The sequence below is a fragment of the Xiphias gladius genome, chromosome 14 (genome assembly GCF_016859285.1).
Source record: "Xiphias gladius isolate SHS-SW01 ecotype Sanya breed wild chromosome 14, ASM1685928v1, whole genome shotgun sequence".
NCBI lineage: Eukaryota > Metazoa > Chordata > Actinopteri > Istiophoriformes > Xiphiidae > Xiphias > Xiphias gladius.
The window spans coordinates 3594257-3611003 of record NC_053413.1 but is presented as its reverse complement, the minus strand read 5'-3'; positions in this window follow the sequence as shown (position 1 = coordinate 3611003).

Genomic DNA, 16747 nt, shown 5'->3' with positions numbered 1-16747 from the left:
ATCGCTTTCAGAGCGATTTGATGAACAATCAAAACACTGACAGCCAATCTAAACATATCCAAATTTATAGGGTGTCATGTTCAGAAACAGCAGATACAATACTCAGAAAAGGATTGGGTTTTCTTTCTCGCCCATGTAAAATGGAAAATAAAATAGTTAACCAATGTATGAACCATTGCACTCAAGGAATACAAGTGCAAGTAGACCATTTTACTAATCCACAGGAGGGTGGATTAGTAAAATGGTCTTTGAACATATTTTCTATCAGCATTGAAGTGTACTTATTGAGATAAACAGCATCTTGCTCTCTCTGTCTCTTTGCCACTCTCCTCGCCTCCAGGGGGCTGAAAGATGCACAGGAGGCAGCAGTGGCTACTTTTCAGCGATTCATATTCTTAATATTAAGAACAATGATAAATCAAGTGTTTTGCGATAAGATGTTTCCGGGGACATCAGCTTTTTGTCAGACATGGAGCCGAAAAGGTGGAGGAGTCAGTAGCAGAGAATACATGAAATGATAGAAGATATTGAACTGTATTCTTTTAATGTATCTTTGTCAGGTTTGTCATTCCTTTTTAGTAAATAATTGTTAGATATACGAGACTGCCTCTCAGACTGTCTGTCTCACATTTTGCTAACATATACAATATGTGCCATGATTGTAATGGACCCTCATAGCCTCTGCGTCATCAATTACAATCGTGGAATGTACAACTTGTATTATCCCCTAAATACTGTTCCTATGTTCAGCATAACTGATAGGTGTGGCCAGAAGTGTGCTCTTTTGCACCTGCAAACACATCCAACAGTGTTGTCATGGTGTACTGACACACCCTTGAGTACACTTGTACATCACTGCAGCAAAGTGAGAAGTTAAACCACTGGAGGTCAGCGAAGATTTGAATCTTGAGTCAGACTTGCATTTTGTGGCTCAAGAAGATCTATGGTTTATACTCCAATTACAGATGCCCCACAGGATAAGTTACAGTTGCTTATAAATCCTTTAATAATCACTTTAAAACATACTTAATAGCTATATTCGGCAATTTCCCCACAAACATCTACAGATCTATAGCAATTCATTTGGTTGATCGAAAACAGCACGTCTCCGGAGTGGCAGCACCAGCATCAAATATTTCGTTTGTGTCTACAACAATGCGTTCAGGCTCAGTAATGAGTCTAGGTCACCTGTGCTATGGCAGTGCTCAAAGAATAACACACAGTTACTGTGATTACATGTGTAAAATGGAGGGGAAAAAAAGGGGGCCAGGATTACGCATGTATAGCTTGATTGAAATGCAAGCCATAAAGCAGTCTACGTAGACAGCAGGACTGATTAAAATATAATTACATCTGTTATCTGATATCAGCTCTTACTGGGACTGTATGTTAACAACATAATTTACCTGCCTGGCAGATGGCTGATTTTTCCTGCTTTCTATAGGTTTCATATTGTGGAGTGAGAGAACTGTACGAGGGAACAAAGTTGAACTCTCAGCACACCAGTGCTTCTCTGAAAGTCAGTTTTCTGGGTCGACTGATTGAAGTTGGAGGATCTGTCAAGTATCTGAATGACCGGATAATGACTGGCATCATCTTGGAACCGCTGACATAGAACAAACAGATGTTATTGAGAAGGGCTTTGCAACACTGCGTGTGTGTGTTAGACTGATTTAATTCATCTCCTCTTTCAGCGCTCTCAGCCAGGCAGGCTGCCAGACACAGCTTTCCCCACCATCCAAAACTCTGCAAATTTTTTGGACCTCTGTTGGGAGCCCTTCGACGCACACCGGCTTGCTGTGGGTGAGTCAGTGTATGTATTTTGCCCTGTGGCCAGTGGAGTCCTGGTGTCTTCATCCGATGATCTCACAATCAGACTGTCGAACCTGGAGAGCGGAGAGCAGGTCCTAACTTGACATGAGGACCAGGAACCACTTAAATCTTAATCTCAAAATACAATACTAAATACTGACAAACTATTATATCAAAACAGAGTATGAGTCTAAAGAGTTTTCATTCAGTCATGATGAGAGGATACTGTAAATTAGTATGCCAAGAAATTGATCACAGTTGTAGATACCACATTGTTCATTTTGAATGCCCCCGAGTTTCTTCTTGCATGGCTTGGAGCCGGGCTTGGAGCCCAGCTCCTGGCCACTGTGTGCAAAGATAGGAAAGTCTGCATCTATGACTCTTCACTTATGCAGGTATGTACAACAACCAAGGGAAGTTTTTAGGCTTGCATCCATAAAAGGATAATATTCGTCTTTGTGTGTGTGTTGTTGTTAAAATGGTAAAACACATACATAGCTCTACTCCACAGCTCTGTACTAACATGTAGCAGCTTCTCCTACTCCCTTCTCATATTGATGCTTAAATATTAACAACTAGGCCACAGATGAGCTCCAAGTCAGTGTTGTGTGTGTGTGAGGACAAGTACCTGCTTGTGTTAGAATTTGACAGGTGCTCAAAACAGAGTGTTACAGTGTTACAGTACCATAAATATATATATATATATATATATATATATATATATATTTGAGTTATTTGAGTGAATTCAACAACAAGTGACTTCTGCAACTTTAACAATACAGAGGTGTGTGAGCTTTCGACAAAAGCCTTTTATTCTATTAAATCATGCGACCGGATTTAATCACCCTTCATGTCCTGCCCCTGCAGTGGCAGTGAGAGTACTCTACCAGTACTCTGCTGACTCCCTGTCCTCTGGAGCAGTAGCCAGCACTCCTGAGGACATCTCCCGCTCCACTCATGCCTTTTTACAACCCTGACATCAGTTTGGTCATTCTCACTGGAAAAGTAAGAGTATTAATAACAGCTTTGATAGTAGTGGTGACAGAATCGATGTAACATTTAGATATTTCATCCATTTTCCAGGGCAACAGCCGAGTGCATGTTTATGAGATGGTCCCTAAGACTCCATACCTTGTTGATTGTAGTAGTTTTATCTCTCCTGACCCACACAAGGTACTGGGCTGGTCTCCATTTACTTTTAGTCTTCATATTTTTAAACGAATCAGTCATTCATTGCACATCTGCATACATGGTTACCCTCAGCAATTTTTTGTCTCTAATAGATAACCTGTAACTCTTCTGGTTGTGTCCTGTCTGTAGCGCTTGGCCTTTCCGCCCAGGACTGGGTGCAATGCGTGCGTGATGTGGACATAGCTGTGGGGCTAATGCTCACCAAGACAACCATAGAGGGTTGCTTGCTAAAAGCTTCAGCCATCGTTGCATTTACAATACAATCAGTTATAATACGCCCTCAGAGCAGCACTACTACTTCAGGGCAGACTGGAGGCTACGGGGACTTGCTATTGGAGAGTGATGAGACGGGCCGCCTTGGGCTAGCTGGTTAGCATGCTAACTTCAGTAGGAGAAAAGCAGTGATAGACATAGAAGCAAAACGAGAGGTAACATTGATGTTGCTTTCCACCGCTGGAGGCAGATCTTGGGGAGTGAAGGAATGAGGTTTGAGGCTGAAGTTGCAGCGTTTTTTCCAGACTGGTAAGTAAACCACTGTTAATGCTAACGTAGCCTATGTAGCCACAAAAACTTACATATTCAAAGCTCTTTTAAAAGTCAGTGAGCGTGGTTGTCAACAGGGGATGGAATGTGACTAAGTACATTTACTCAAGTACTGCACTTAAGTACAATTTTGAGGTACTTTCCGCAATAGCTACTACAGTAAGTATTTTCAAATTATCCGTCTTTTCTACTCCACTACATTTCACAATACAAATACTTTATTTTTTACTACAATACTTTTACCTTACAGCTGTGCTTACTGTTGCTTTGCAGAATAAGATTTTACATAATAAAATACACTGTTATAGTTACAAAATTTCCAAAATGAGCTCATCTTCTACTCTGTTACAGCAATGAAATTCAGCTTACAAAATGATGCACCAATGTTAAAATAATATTAAAGTAAATTTTGCTGATAATACTTCTGTTCACCTACTTATGTACATTTTTGCATGCTGGACATTTAGTTTTAGTGGAGTATTGAAGTATAACTACTTTTACTTAAGTAAAGGAATGGTAGTCAATGTAATATTTCTCTCCATGGTTTCCACAGAACCAGGTGTGAGTATCACTGAAGCGAGACATGGAACTGGAAAAAGTGTAGGCTGATTTTAGTTCATATATAAAGGGTATACAGCTTCTGTCACCCCAATTATTCTGTGGAGCAGACACAGTAAATGAAAATATTGCAGAATTTCTTACAACATTTAATAAAAATGTCTTTTATTCTATAAACAAGACTGACATCTGGCGCAAACTAGACTAGCCACATTCTGGCTCGACCACGAGTTTTTTTCTCAGGCTGCGTCCATTGCAGTGATTGTGACAGGCTCTAGCCGTGATAGGAATATAGCCTTGGTGTGGCTACATTAGGGGGAAACTGATGCGGCTGCCAAATCAAATATCGACTCCATAGTGCCATTTGAAGTTTCTCCTGATGCACCCAGGTGCAGCACTTCCAGTCATCCAGCAGGGGGCAGCACAACACCACACAACAATTTTTCTCAGAATGGATAATAAGTCAAGGCCGCAAACCTTCAAAGGCATAATAATCTATAGAATTACTGTACTGTAAGTAGAAGTGTGGCCTGCTGTTGGCACAAGTGAAATGTTCATATTGATAATAATGTTTGATTTGCACATCAAATGTAATTTGTCAATGCTTTCACTCATTTCGTTATTTCCTCCTTCACTTTTCCTACCGTGACATTTCAAAATGCACAATGCAATGTAGTCACATTAATGAGGGTATTCAGAATTCAGAAAAGCTATGCCACCTTTAATCTCAAGCTGAAACATATTGTGTAATGAGTTGCTGTTACTGTTTTGCCCTATGACTATATGTATAAATTATAAGAAATATTTGCACAAACTAGAATGTATTTTATTGAAATTTTGGAGGGTTTTTGGATTTGTACCATGACAGTGAGCGTTAATACTTTGTTGAGTGCTTTGTAGCCGCCTCCCTGCTGGCACTGATTTAGGGTCTGTCCTGTGAATGAAATGGAAAGAGGTTTAGGCAAATTTTGGTCCAACATGAAACAAAGTTTTCAGTTGTTGGGTAACATGTACCAAACATGATTAAATGAAAGTGAATGACTGAATGACAGTGTGCCATAATAAGTGCAAAGTCTTTGGTCCTTCACTTACCTTGCTTGACAATAAGAGTCTCCAGCACCAATTTAAAGTTTCCAGGAGGGACTAAGGTATAGCGTAAGGGGTGTGATGAGTACTTTTGGAACAAGTTTAGATATGTAATGTGTACAACCATTTTAGGTATTTCAGTATGCTGTTCAGTAATGACAATGAAGATACTGATGTGTTTACTCAGTGTTAGTTTGTAGGTAAGGTTACGAAACCTTGTTCCCTTAAAATAACATTTACATACTAATGTAAATATTAGTATGTGTGGTTGGTGGGCATAGGGAAGATGTTGGTGTCAGTTAATTGTTGATAAAATAAACTCATCTTGTCTCGTGCTTCAAGGCCCTATATATTATTTCAATATTAAACCAAGACTTACATCTCATGTTTCTACACTATATCTTACACATAGGCTGCTGTAACTTCACATAGACAAGAACTTACCAAAAACAGCTTAGTCCGCAAAGTAATCAGATATCACAGTCACTTGCCTGTGGTCACTGCAGCATGGTTGTGTGGGAAATCGCACAGATCAAGAGCGCATTCTGCCCGAGCCCCCTGTTATGAGACCTTATAAGGAAAGCAAAAGAAAGGAAGAGAAGAGAGAAAATGACTGCTTTATTTCACAGACTGAAAGGACATTTGAGAGCTGTTGTTTAAGTGATTGTGATGTACTGTTAATGTTTGCTGCTGCTGCTTATCAGTTATGAGTAGAGTGGTACCGTTTGTAGAAATAACAGCGTACGTGCGACTTCTCAGAAAACAGGGCTTAGCTTACGCGTGATCGTGTGCACAACGCATGTAATGTCATCTGCCTTCGTCTTCACCGAATGCCTGTTCCAGAGCAGCAATGAAATGCTTTTGAGTCTAAACCAATCAAATGCCTAGAATTCTAAGATGTGCTGTATACTATGTATGGATTGTTGATATGGTAGATATAAAAACTGTAACTCTGATAAGGGTGTAATTGTCTTGGGTAGATATTAGCTTAGAAGATGCTTAATAAGAAAACTGAAGAAGGAACTTAGGGATAAATACCTTAGGGAAAAATGGCTTAGAGGATTTTTTTTTTTTAGGAAGAATTACTTCCTTGATTTAACAAGGAGTATTTACCTTTTTTTACTTTTCTGTATTTTTAGATTTTGTATTTGCTTGCTGTGCTAAATAAAACAAAGTGGATCATTTCGATCTGTTGAAAGACACCTTTTCATCTTTTTGGTCCTGTCCGCTCACTCATCCAAGGCCTCTTCAACTACTTCTTGGTAAGGCCCCTTGCTCTCTAACAGTTCTCTAATATTTTACATATGCTAATGTATACTCCTCAAGAGAGGGAATAGCAGTAAATTTGTTAGGACAGGAGCCGCTGTATCCAACGTTAAGCTTAGAACAAGGGAAATACCTGCCTCGGTGCTGTTGCTCTCTGTCAGACACTAACACATTTCTAGGAGGAGAAAAGACCTCTTTAACACATACTGATTTTACTGATAATAATAAGTTACTGTGTTCTTATTATTATTTCACCCAGTGATTAGAGACACTGCGCAAGATATTCATTCTCGCTCACACTGGTGTACTACTACAATGCGTAAACAAACGACAAACCTGAAAACCTAACTGATAGGCAGGTAGCATAGTAGTCCTAGGAACTCGAGCCCCTTGGCAGTACTTGTGAACTAAACCAATAGGAACAGGACTTCATCGGATTGTGGCCTTCGCTCCTGAGCAGTGCCAAGATTGACACTTGCATTAGATCTTGGAGTCCATCGGAACCAGTTAACACTGGAAAAACCACAATTTCAGAGCATCCATCATAACTTTTGGAAATTGTAGCACCTCTTTCCTTTTCTCCAGCCAAGCCACGGCAGTGGGAACCTGAGCTTTTCCAGGAAAGTGTGTCGCCAGTTACATCTTCTGGCTTCTTAAGTTTAAAATTTGGCCAGGAACACCACTTGAGCGTTTATAGCAGCAAGGTTGAGGCAGTTGAAGAAATTAGCCAGGGGCCAGCGCTTGTTTGTTGCTCTATACTGTAGTTTTGACACAGCTGGTCCACAGCACCCTTTGTCTTATTAAAATCTCTAACCTTCATAGACTGTCCAGATCTCTCATCCACCTCATTCCTGTCATGCATGCTGGACAGCAGTATGACCACTTTTCCCTTCTTTGGGACATAATACACCATCTCCAGCTTGCTTCTAGCAAAGTCCAAACAGACCTGATTCTGGAGCTCTTCCCCTGTGCGCACTAAACTCTGGTGGCACCTCAGGCATTGTTTTGCGCACCTTTCTTATCAGTGTAATTTTTTGCGGAGCAAATCAGACTCCATGTATGTTCTTCCATACTTGTTTGTGTTTTCCATCACCATTTGCAGTATTTTGTCGTCCGTGATACATACAGACAGGTGACATATTGAGGGAAAAACCTGAAAAATTAGTGGAGCGACAGGATGACCCCCCATCCATAGGGCACCAGGCGTCAAAAATAATGCTGTTTATTAGCTTTATTTTAAGTGCAATGGATTTAAAATATTACCTCAGATTTTAATTACGCAATTAAGAGCATCCCATATCAATATCTGATGTAAATTTTACGTTTCAATAAATCAGATTTATTGTAACACTGTTTCAGCCTCAGGTGAAGGTAAAACAAAACTAGCCTGGCCAGTACCAGGCTATGTACATTTCACATTTCCATTTAAACCACCTTATGAAACAGAACCAGAAAATAAGCCTGACTTCCTGTTATCAGCCTGGTTTAACTGGCAGTCGTACTTTAAAAGTGCTTTATGTACATTTTTGCCATTGCTACATAGCCAATGTTAGCATTAACAGCTGTCTGCTTACCATTCTAGAAGAAACGTTGGGAGTTCAGTGTCAAACTTCATTCCTTTACTCACCAAGAGCTGTCTCCAGAAGTGGAAAGCAACGTTAATGTTAACTCTTGTTTTGCTTCTATCACTTCTTTTGAAGTTAGCATGCTAACTAGCTAGCCCCAACCTGTCCAGTCTCATAATGTTATATTGCGATAGTGATATGAAGCTTCCAGTCTGCCCTCAGTCCAATAGAGAGGATGAAGAAGTAGCTCAGAGGGCGTATTCTAACCTCTTGTCTTTTAAATGCATTGATGGCTTAAGCACTTGGCAAGTGACCATCACCACCAACCACTCTTGGGAAGAAACAATGGTCGGCGGAAGAGGAAACTTACATATAGCACCTTTTAAGAAACACCTGTCAGGTTGGTCTGCACCATACCACTGACTCAAGTTTCAAGTTTAAGTTTGGTTCCAGCTTTCTGCTACTTACTGCATTTAATCTACAGTGATATTAGTAGCAGTGATTAGTAGCGTACCAATTCAGCTATTAACTATTATATAACATGCAGCTTTTCTGTATTTGGTTTTGCATTCTGTTTTTGGAGCTTGTTTCTCTATTTGGTTGAAATTTCTTTTTTGCAGTGTTTCTGTATTTGATTGTGTTTTCTGTTTTTCGTTTTCATCACGTGTTGTCTAATTGATTAAGCATTTTTCCTTATCTGCTTATATATGTTTATTTGCATGTGATTGCCTGTGCTTCGGCATGGAGCTCTCAGGGCCACCATATAATATATTCTTAATATAAGCTTCCTCACACCCTTTTTAGATAAAATGTGCATGTACTCTTGCAGAGGACCACATATTGTATTTGTGTTCCACATGAGGAGTTTCTTACACAGATGCTATTGTTCATACCTACTAATATTTTCAACAGTCTACTCATGCAAACAGCCCAATTTACTTCCAATCCCATCTCTCCTGTCACAGCTGTGGTTAAGGCAAATATAGATACTCCCGAAAAGTATCTCATGATTTGATTTTGAGCCTGTTCACGTCATTTTTATGACGCAAATTCCTACAAGCCAGCAGCATAGTCTAACCGCTCTGTTTAATCAGTGCTTGTTCTGGTAGTGGTACCTACGAGGCTCCACTGTGTGATTATTATGCTCACATATGCAGGTGTAGACCCCAGAAGCTCCCATAGAAAAGCTCTGGGAAGTGATTGTGTGCTGAACTTTAATGGAAGTGGAGTGGTTAACCAGGCATACATTTGCAAAACCAACCAGTTAGTCCTCATCCCTAAAGTCTTCTCTCTTGTAAAACTGAAAAATAATGTTTGTAAACTCCTCCAATAAAGTATAAATCTCACCTTTGGTTTGCTTGTTGAAGTTTGTTTTTCGAATGTGTAATGGGCTGATTGTTGCTACTTTTGACTGCTTGGGGAAAAACACCCACTACACTTGTGGTTCTCAACAACTGTGCCATTGGACCTCTCGCCTTGGCAGGAAGTAAATTGTCCCTTGTGTTTTAGCATACCCCAGTGAGGCGTAGAGGACGCCATGCCAGAAAACTTACTTGGACAACCGATACAAAGGTGATATTTATACTTCATCAGAAGTGTTTTCAAAAGTATTTTTTGGTTTTTACCAAAGAAAAGATTTAGGGATGAGGACTAGCTGCTTGGTTTAGCAGACAGACTACTCTTTGAGTGAAAAATGGGGCACCACCTTCAGTTAAAGGAAAATATATAAACCAAATGAATCAGTCTTATAATTAGCTCTCAGTTCAGGGATCTCTTGTTTCTGCTTTGAAGGAATAGCCTTCCAGGACCACTACTTGGTGATTCGTGAGGAAGAGTTGTGATGCAGCCATAGTTGGTCCTTTTTTTTGCAGAAATTGTTGTTGGATAAATATTTTCTGTAGGATAAACTATTTTCACTTTGCCTAACTACAGTTGTTGAAGAGTCTTGAAAGTGATTTTATTGGCCGGATGACAAAACTTCCAAAACACTATCAAGACAAAACTTGAGCTCACTCAATTTGGTATTGCGTTACAAACTGAGGCTGGTTTCAGATAAAGATCAAAATGCGCACGCAGCTTAACAAAGAATACAAAAAATTGTTACAGGAATGCCAGTCTAGACAAAGGCAAAACTGCAAGCGGCGTGGCTCTCTTTGTCAACTGTGTATTCTGGTTGGAGAACCAGCCTTCGTGCCAAAACTTCAACTTGCCTTCAGTGAGCGTCCACTTTTTTTTTCAAGAGACGGGGGGAGTAGGAGCTGATTTGATAATTTTCTTTTCTGTTGGGAGATTAATTTGATTGAAGTTATACATGCAGAGATCACACTTTAGTTTATCAGTATAGTCAATCAATAATAAGAACATAATAAGAAAACACAAATTGTATGTAAGAGCATATTATACTGACTATGAAGAAAAGCATAGGGTGATAACAATAACAACACAGTGCAGCATATTAAGGAATCATTCAGAATGGTTTACAGGACTAGTTATCTATCAAGATGATGTTCAATACTATTAATAGCTGAACAGAAGTTAAAAGATAACTAATTTGATTAACAATATAATAAAGTACAGTCCTACAGTCTAGTATATTTACTATTCATATTCAAATTCATAAATATAGATGTGCATACTCTGAAGATTACATAAGGGCTGCAAGGACATACCTACCCACGGTCACACTGTGAACATTGAATTACATTTTATATCTCTTATTTGGGTCATTTTATATCACACAAACATGGGACTTGGACTGATATTCATAAAAACATTTAATATTAACTGAATTACTGAATAGCCGAGCAACTGATTTATGTTTATTTTCAGACATTTCATTTAAACAAGGAGAAAATCAGTACAATGTCAATTAGGAATATTTTTGACAATTTATGACAGAGTGTGCATGGCTCTTATCAGAGAGTGAGAGGGGAAGCAAGGGGGTGTTGCAATAAATATACACACCCCCACACATACATTTATATATATAAGTAGAAAGAAAGAGAGAGAGAGAGAGAGAGTCAGCTGTGTTTAATAAGTGAAGACATTGCTTTGAAAAATTTTCCAGAGTTCCACAGCTGGATGACCACAAGGGTAATAAAGAAATTTTACAACCTGCCATTAATTGTATTATTAGATCAAAAGGTCAGCCTCTTCATGTTGATCATTGTAACCATGATGAGGAAGGTCCACTAACCCTAAGGAGGTAGTTATTTTAACCCAAACTACAGTGTTTTCCTAAACCGAGTAGTTTTAGTGCCTAAACCTAACCAAACCATGACTGTTCCACAACCTTAACCATATGTTTCTTATAGTTAACTTAAATGTATTTTATATTTTTAATCTAATTTTTAAAATTATTTTATCACATTTATTTTACTTACTCATTTTATCTGCAGATGTTATTTTTAAAAAAATCTTTTGCCGAAGCATTTCATCACCAGCAATGACTGCAAGCCTAGAATTGTTGTGCAACTGACAAATAAAGACCTTTAACCTTGAACCTTGTTGCTACCACATCCTGGATAAGCAAAAGGTTTCAAAGATGTTTTAACTTTAATTGAACTTTAATTGTATTTTACACGTTTTCAGTCATACTTGGGATTTAAACATTTATTTAGGATTAAATGGTCAACATTTCTATTACATTTTTCTCACTGGTTCATTGACCTTTCATGTGTAATTTCCAATTATTTCATAATTATTATGATTTCACCTTTGATCTATATGTAATCAGTTGTTTAATTTTTATTGCTTATTGCCTGATCGCTTTTGCGCTGTTACAGTATAAGGTCTATTAATATAGAGTATAAATAACACTTTAGCTGTGGCAGCTAACCAGGCCCCAGTAGCCGGTGAGGGCCGACCAATTATAGCTCCTGTTAGCCGTCCCCTGTCAGGTTCCAAGCAGCTTGGAGACAGTTTGTAGGAAGCATAGCCCTAAACAGAAGTCCCCAGTTCACCACTAACACCTTTACATTTTTAATAGAGTCTCCCCTCTCAGCGACACACCCGCTGATCAAAGTCTGGTAATTGGCAATTGGCAGCTCTATTTCAAGAAATGTGAAATTAACAACTCTAGTGACCACAGTTAAATGTATCCCTGGGGCCAGAGTGGACAACATTCAATCATATTTGAAACTGCTGGCAAAGGATAAGCGTAAATAAAGTAAAATTAGTGCAATTTTGCTGAAACAATGTTGAACGCCATAGTTTTCTCTGGACCCCTACCAAATCTGACCAGTGACGACAAGCGGCTATACATGTCGTCATTCAACTGATGGCTGTTGAGGTTGTGTTCCGCAAACAATGTGGGCTACATAGACACTTGGAAGACCTTCTGGGGAAGACCTGGTCTGAATAGGAGAGACGGAATTCATCCCACTTTGGATAGTGCAGCTCTCTTCTCTAGAAATCTGATAGAGGTTATTAGAAAGCCAAAGCCATGACATCCCAGAGTTGAGACAAGCAGTCAGAGTTGCAGTCTTACACACTTCTCTGCAGTTTCCTTGGAGCTGTCACCCTCCCAAAACTCCCCTTGACCACCTAAATTAAATAAATCAAAAGTCAACAAAAGAGGAGTAATTCATAAAATAATAAAAATTGATACAACTATTATAATAGAACCAGGATACAGGACAGTTATATTTGGACTATTAAATATTAGAACACTGTCATGTAAATCCCTATTAGTAATTGATTTGAAGACTGATCACATTGATGAATTCTTTATTACTGAAATCTGGTTGCGGCAAAAATAATATGTTAATCTAAATAAATCAACACCCCCTGCTCATATTAAGTCTCACATTCCTCGAAGAGCAGGCCGAGGAGGAGGGGTTTGTTGTGGAAGATTTTCTACAAAAGACTGAACACAATTAAACACACAAAACACTGATAGGGTTAAAGTGAAATATATTCTAAGTAACAAACCTTATCACAAGAAGTAAAAGGAGAGTCTCTCAATAGAAAGAGTCTTACGAACATCCTCTATAGTGTTTCTTAAGATGATGAACTTATTTCCAATTGGTTATCTTTACTTCAACCCAAACACATCAGTAAGATAAAAACTTTTATGATGTTCACATGCTACCCATGCACTGGCCATAAATTGACCCTAAGACAGGCATAGCTGGGCTTATTTCCATTTATGGTAAGGTGACAGGCTGCTCCATATGTAGGCCCCCTGGACTCATAAAACATCTGTCTAAGGCCACTGGAAGAGACCTTGAACCTCCTATAGGAGCATCACCAAAAGTGAACAAATGATAAACCAACTTTTCCTTCACTGGTAGCAGCAATTTTTCACTCCAGCCTATTAATCAACCTTAGACTTCAACTTAGTTATGACATTCTTTAGTTATGTCTTTCACATCCAAACTGAAAACAGCGACAGCCTTACTTCTGCATTCAATTCACTATCAGACTCACTTGGCTTTCTCAAAATGTTAAATAACCCACTCACTGTTTTAATCACACATTCGATCTTGTTCTGACATATGGCATAGAATCTGAACATTCAGTAATATTTCACCCAAACCCTCTTTTGCCTGACCATTTATAGTAATTTCTGAGTTCACAATAATGGACTACACAGCATTTGGGAAAAAAATCCATTACAGTAGGTGTCTGATAATGCTGTAATCAAATTTAAGAAAAGAATTCCATTGTGTCTCAATGTTACTCCCACACAAGTTAATGACCCTTTTGATAGTGCAGCAGCCTCACTGCGTACAACACTTGACACTGTTGCCCCTCTGAAGTACAAGCTAGAGAATCAGAGGAGGCTAGCTCCGTGGTACAACTCACAAATGTGTGCTTTAAAGCAGATATCGCAAAAGCTGGACTAGAAGTGGCTTTCCACCACTCTAGAAGAATTACTCCTAGCCTGGAAAGATAATCTAATAAAATATATAATAAAAAAAAACTCTATATAACAGAGCCCCTATTATTCATCATAAATAGAAGAAAATAAGAACAACCCCAGGTTTCTTTTTAGCACTATAGCCAGGCTGACAGAATCATAGCTCCATTGTGCCATGAATTCCTTTAACTCTGAGTAGTAATGACTCCATGAGCTTTTTTACAAATAGAATAGTAACTATTTGAGAAAAAATTCATCACCTCCTTCCCAAAACTGTGATAGAATTATTGTCAGTATAGTGGCCTTAGAATCAACTGCAAAACCTGATTTATATGTACACTGTGTCTCTCCTACAGTTCTCTCTTAGCTAACTTCAACAACAACAACTATTCCAACTGTTCAAGGCTGTTCAAGAATTTTTACCTTTAATTAACGCATCAATATTAGCTCTGATCACTTTATCTTTATTAACAGGCTATGTGCCGCAGGCTTTTATGGTTGCACTAATTAGACCTCTATTTAAGAAACCTACTTTTGATCCAGATGTTTTAGCCAACTATAGACCTGTATTCAACCTCCCCTTTATTTCTAAAAAATACACTGTTGCAAACCAATTATGTTATTATTTGAATAGAAATGGTATGTTCGAAGATTTTCAATCAGGTTTCAGAGTACATCATAGCACAGAAACAGCAGTGGTTCAAGTTACCAACAATCTTCTCATGACTTCAGACAATGGATTCGTGTCTATACTTGTCCCGCTAGATCTTAGTGCTGCATTTGACACCGTTGATCACAAGATTTTATTATACAGACTGGAACATGTCATTGAGATGGTTTAAGCCATATCTTTCGGATAGATTCCAGTTTGTTTGACACCCAGCTGAATTTATCTATGAAGCCAGATGAAACTAATCAGCTAGTCATACTTCAAGCATGTCTTAAAGACATAAATGACCTGACTTGGAACATGGCCTTCTTCCACCTACGCAATATTGTGAAAATCGGAAACACCCTGTTTCAAAATGATGCAAGAAAACCAGTCCATGCATTTGCTACCAAGAGACTGGACTACTGTAATTCTTTATTATCAGGATGTCCCAGTAACTGTGAAAAGCCTCCACTTAAGCTCCGTCATATCTTAAAGACCTCAAAGTACCCTATTATCCCAATAGAAAAATCAGCTCTCAAAATGCAGGTTTACTCGTGGTTCCTAGAGTCTCCTAGATTAGAATGGGGGGCAGAGCCTTCAGCTATCGGCTTCTCTCCTGTGGAAGCAGCTCCCAGTTTGGGGTCGGGAGGCAGACGCCCTCTCTACATTTAAAATTAGTCTTAAAACTTTCCTCTTTGATAAAGCTCATATTTAGGACTGGCTGAGGTGAGCCCTGAACCATCCCTTACTTATGCTGCTATAGGCTGAGGCTGCTGGGGGAACTCCCATGATGCACTGAGCAAGTCTTCTCTCTTCTTCTCTCTCTCTCTCCCCATGCATTTATATCACACTACTGCATGTCATTAGTTTTTGTCTTCTCTCTCCTGGAGTTTGTGCTTTTCCTCTCTGTCCTCTCTCTCCCTGTCCTCATTCTAGAGGTATCTGTGACTCCCGAGCTGCAGGATCCAGATCTGCTACTACTACTCAGCACTCACCTAATCATTATTATTATTATTATTACTATTATTATTGTTATTATTTGGTGCTGCTAACATTGCTGCTGTTACTATTAATAACACTGTTGTATGTATATGTATCACTGTTAGTATTACCATTATAACAATCAGTCAGACTATAGCAGTGTATATACAGTAGCTGTTCCTGGTCTGTCTCTCATCTCTCTCCCCCTCTCCCCCCTCTTTCTCCTCTCTCACCTATTTCTTTCCTTTCAACCCAACTGGTCAAGGCAGATGGCTGCCCATCCTCAGTCTGCTTCTGTCAGAGTTTTCCCTCTCCACTGTTGCCATGTGCTTGCTCAAGGTGGAACTGTTGGGTGTCTCTCTATAATATTGTAAGGTCTTGATCCTAATCTTTAATGTGCCTTGAGACAATGTATGTTATGATTTGGTGCTATACAAATAAAACTGAATTGAAATAAAGTTTGAGTTTTTTAACAAATAATGAAGTTGTCATATATAGTATGAAGAGTCATATATAAAATCGTACTGTACTCATGCAACTTCAAGCTGTTAAAAATTTAAATAAAATTCCAGTGTGCGTGTAAGTGAGGTCTTTTGAACACAGTTCTCTTTGGTTGCTCAACAGAGCCCAAATTAACACTCCCTTGAAAATAAAATAATGCCTGAAATGTAAATCACTTCAAGCAACCACAACATTTGTGCATAGGCTGCTTTTAGAAGAGAGCTGCAGTGAACTAGAGCCACTACAAATGTAGCAGAGAAGGCTGGGGGTGAGGCTCCTCTTACCAGTCTTTTTTTCTTTTGTTTTTTTTTTTGTTTACAAGAATCCTATACTTTCATGAGCAAGTAGACACTCAATACACCAGCCACCATCCACCTCCTCATGAGCACTTGCTCCATTTGGAGACAGTGTGAACACCCAAAATGCAGTTTACTATCGGGGGTAAAGTGGATCTAGAGGAGCTTTTGTAGAGTGGATGGATTCAGTTTCTCCTATTCCTACTCTGACCAGTAGGAACCTGTCAGCCTGTGAAGCTGCAGCGTCATCCGTGGGGGCTTTTCCAGTTCAAACTAATATTTCTCAACGACATGTTTGCTCTCGCACACTGTTTATACAGAGGTTATGGCGAAGGATGGGGGTATTTACGTCTGCCGTACATAAACAGACACTGTGACGGGAGACCAAGGTAATTTTTAATGTGCCCCCCTGTTGATAGGAAAGTGCTTCAAA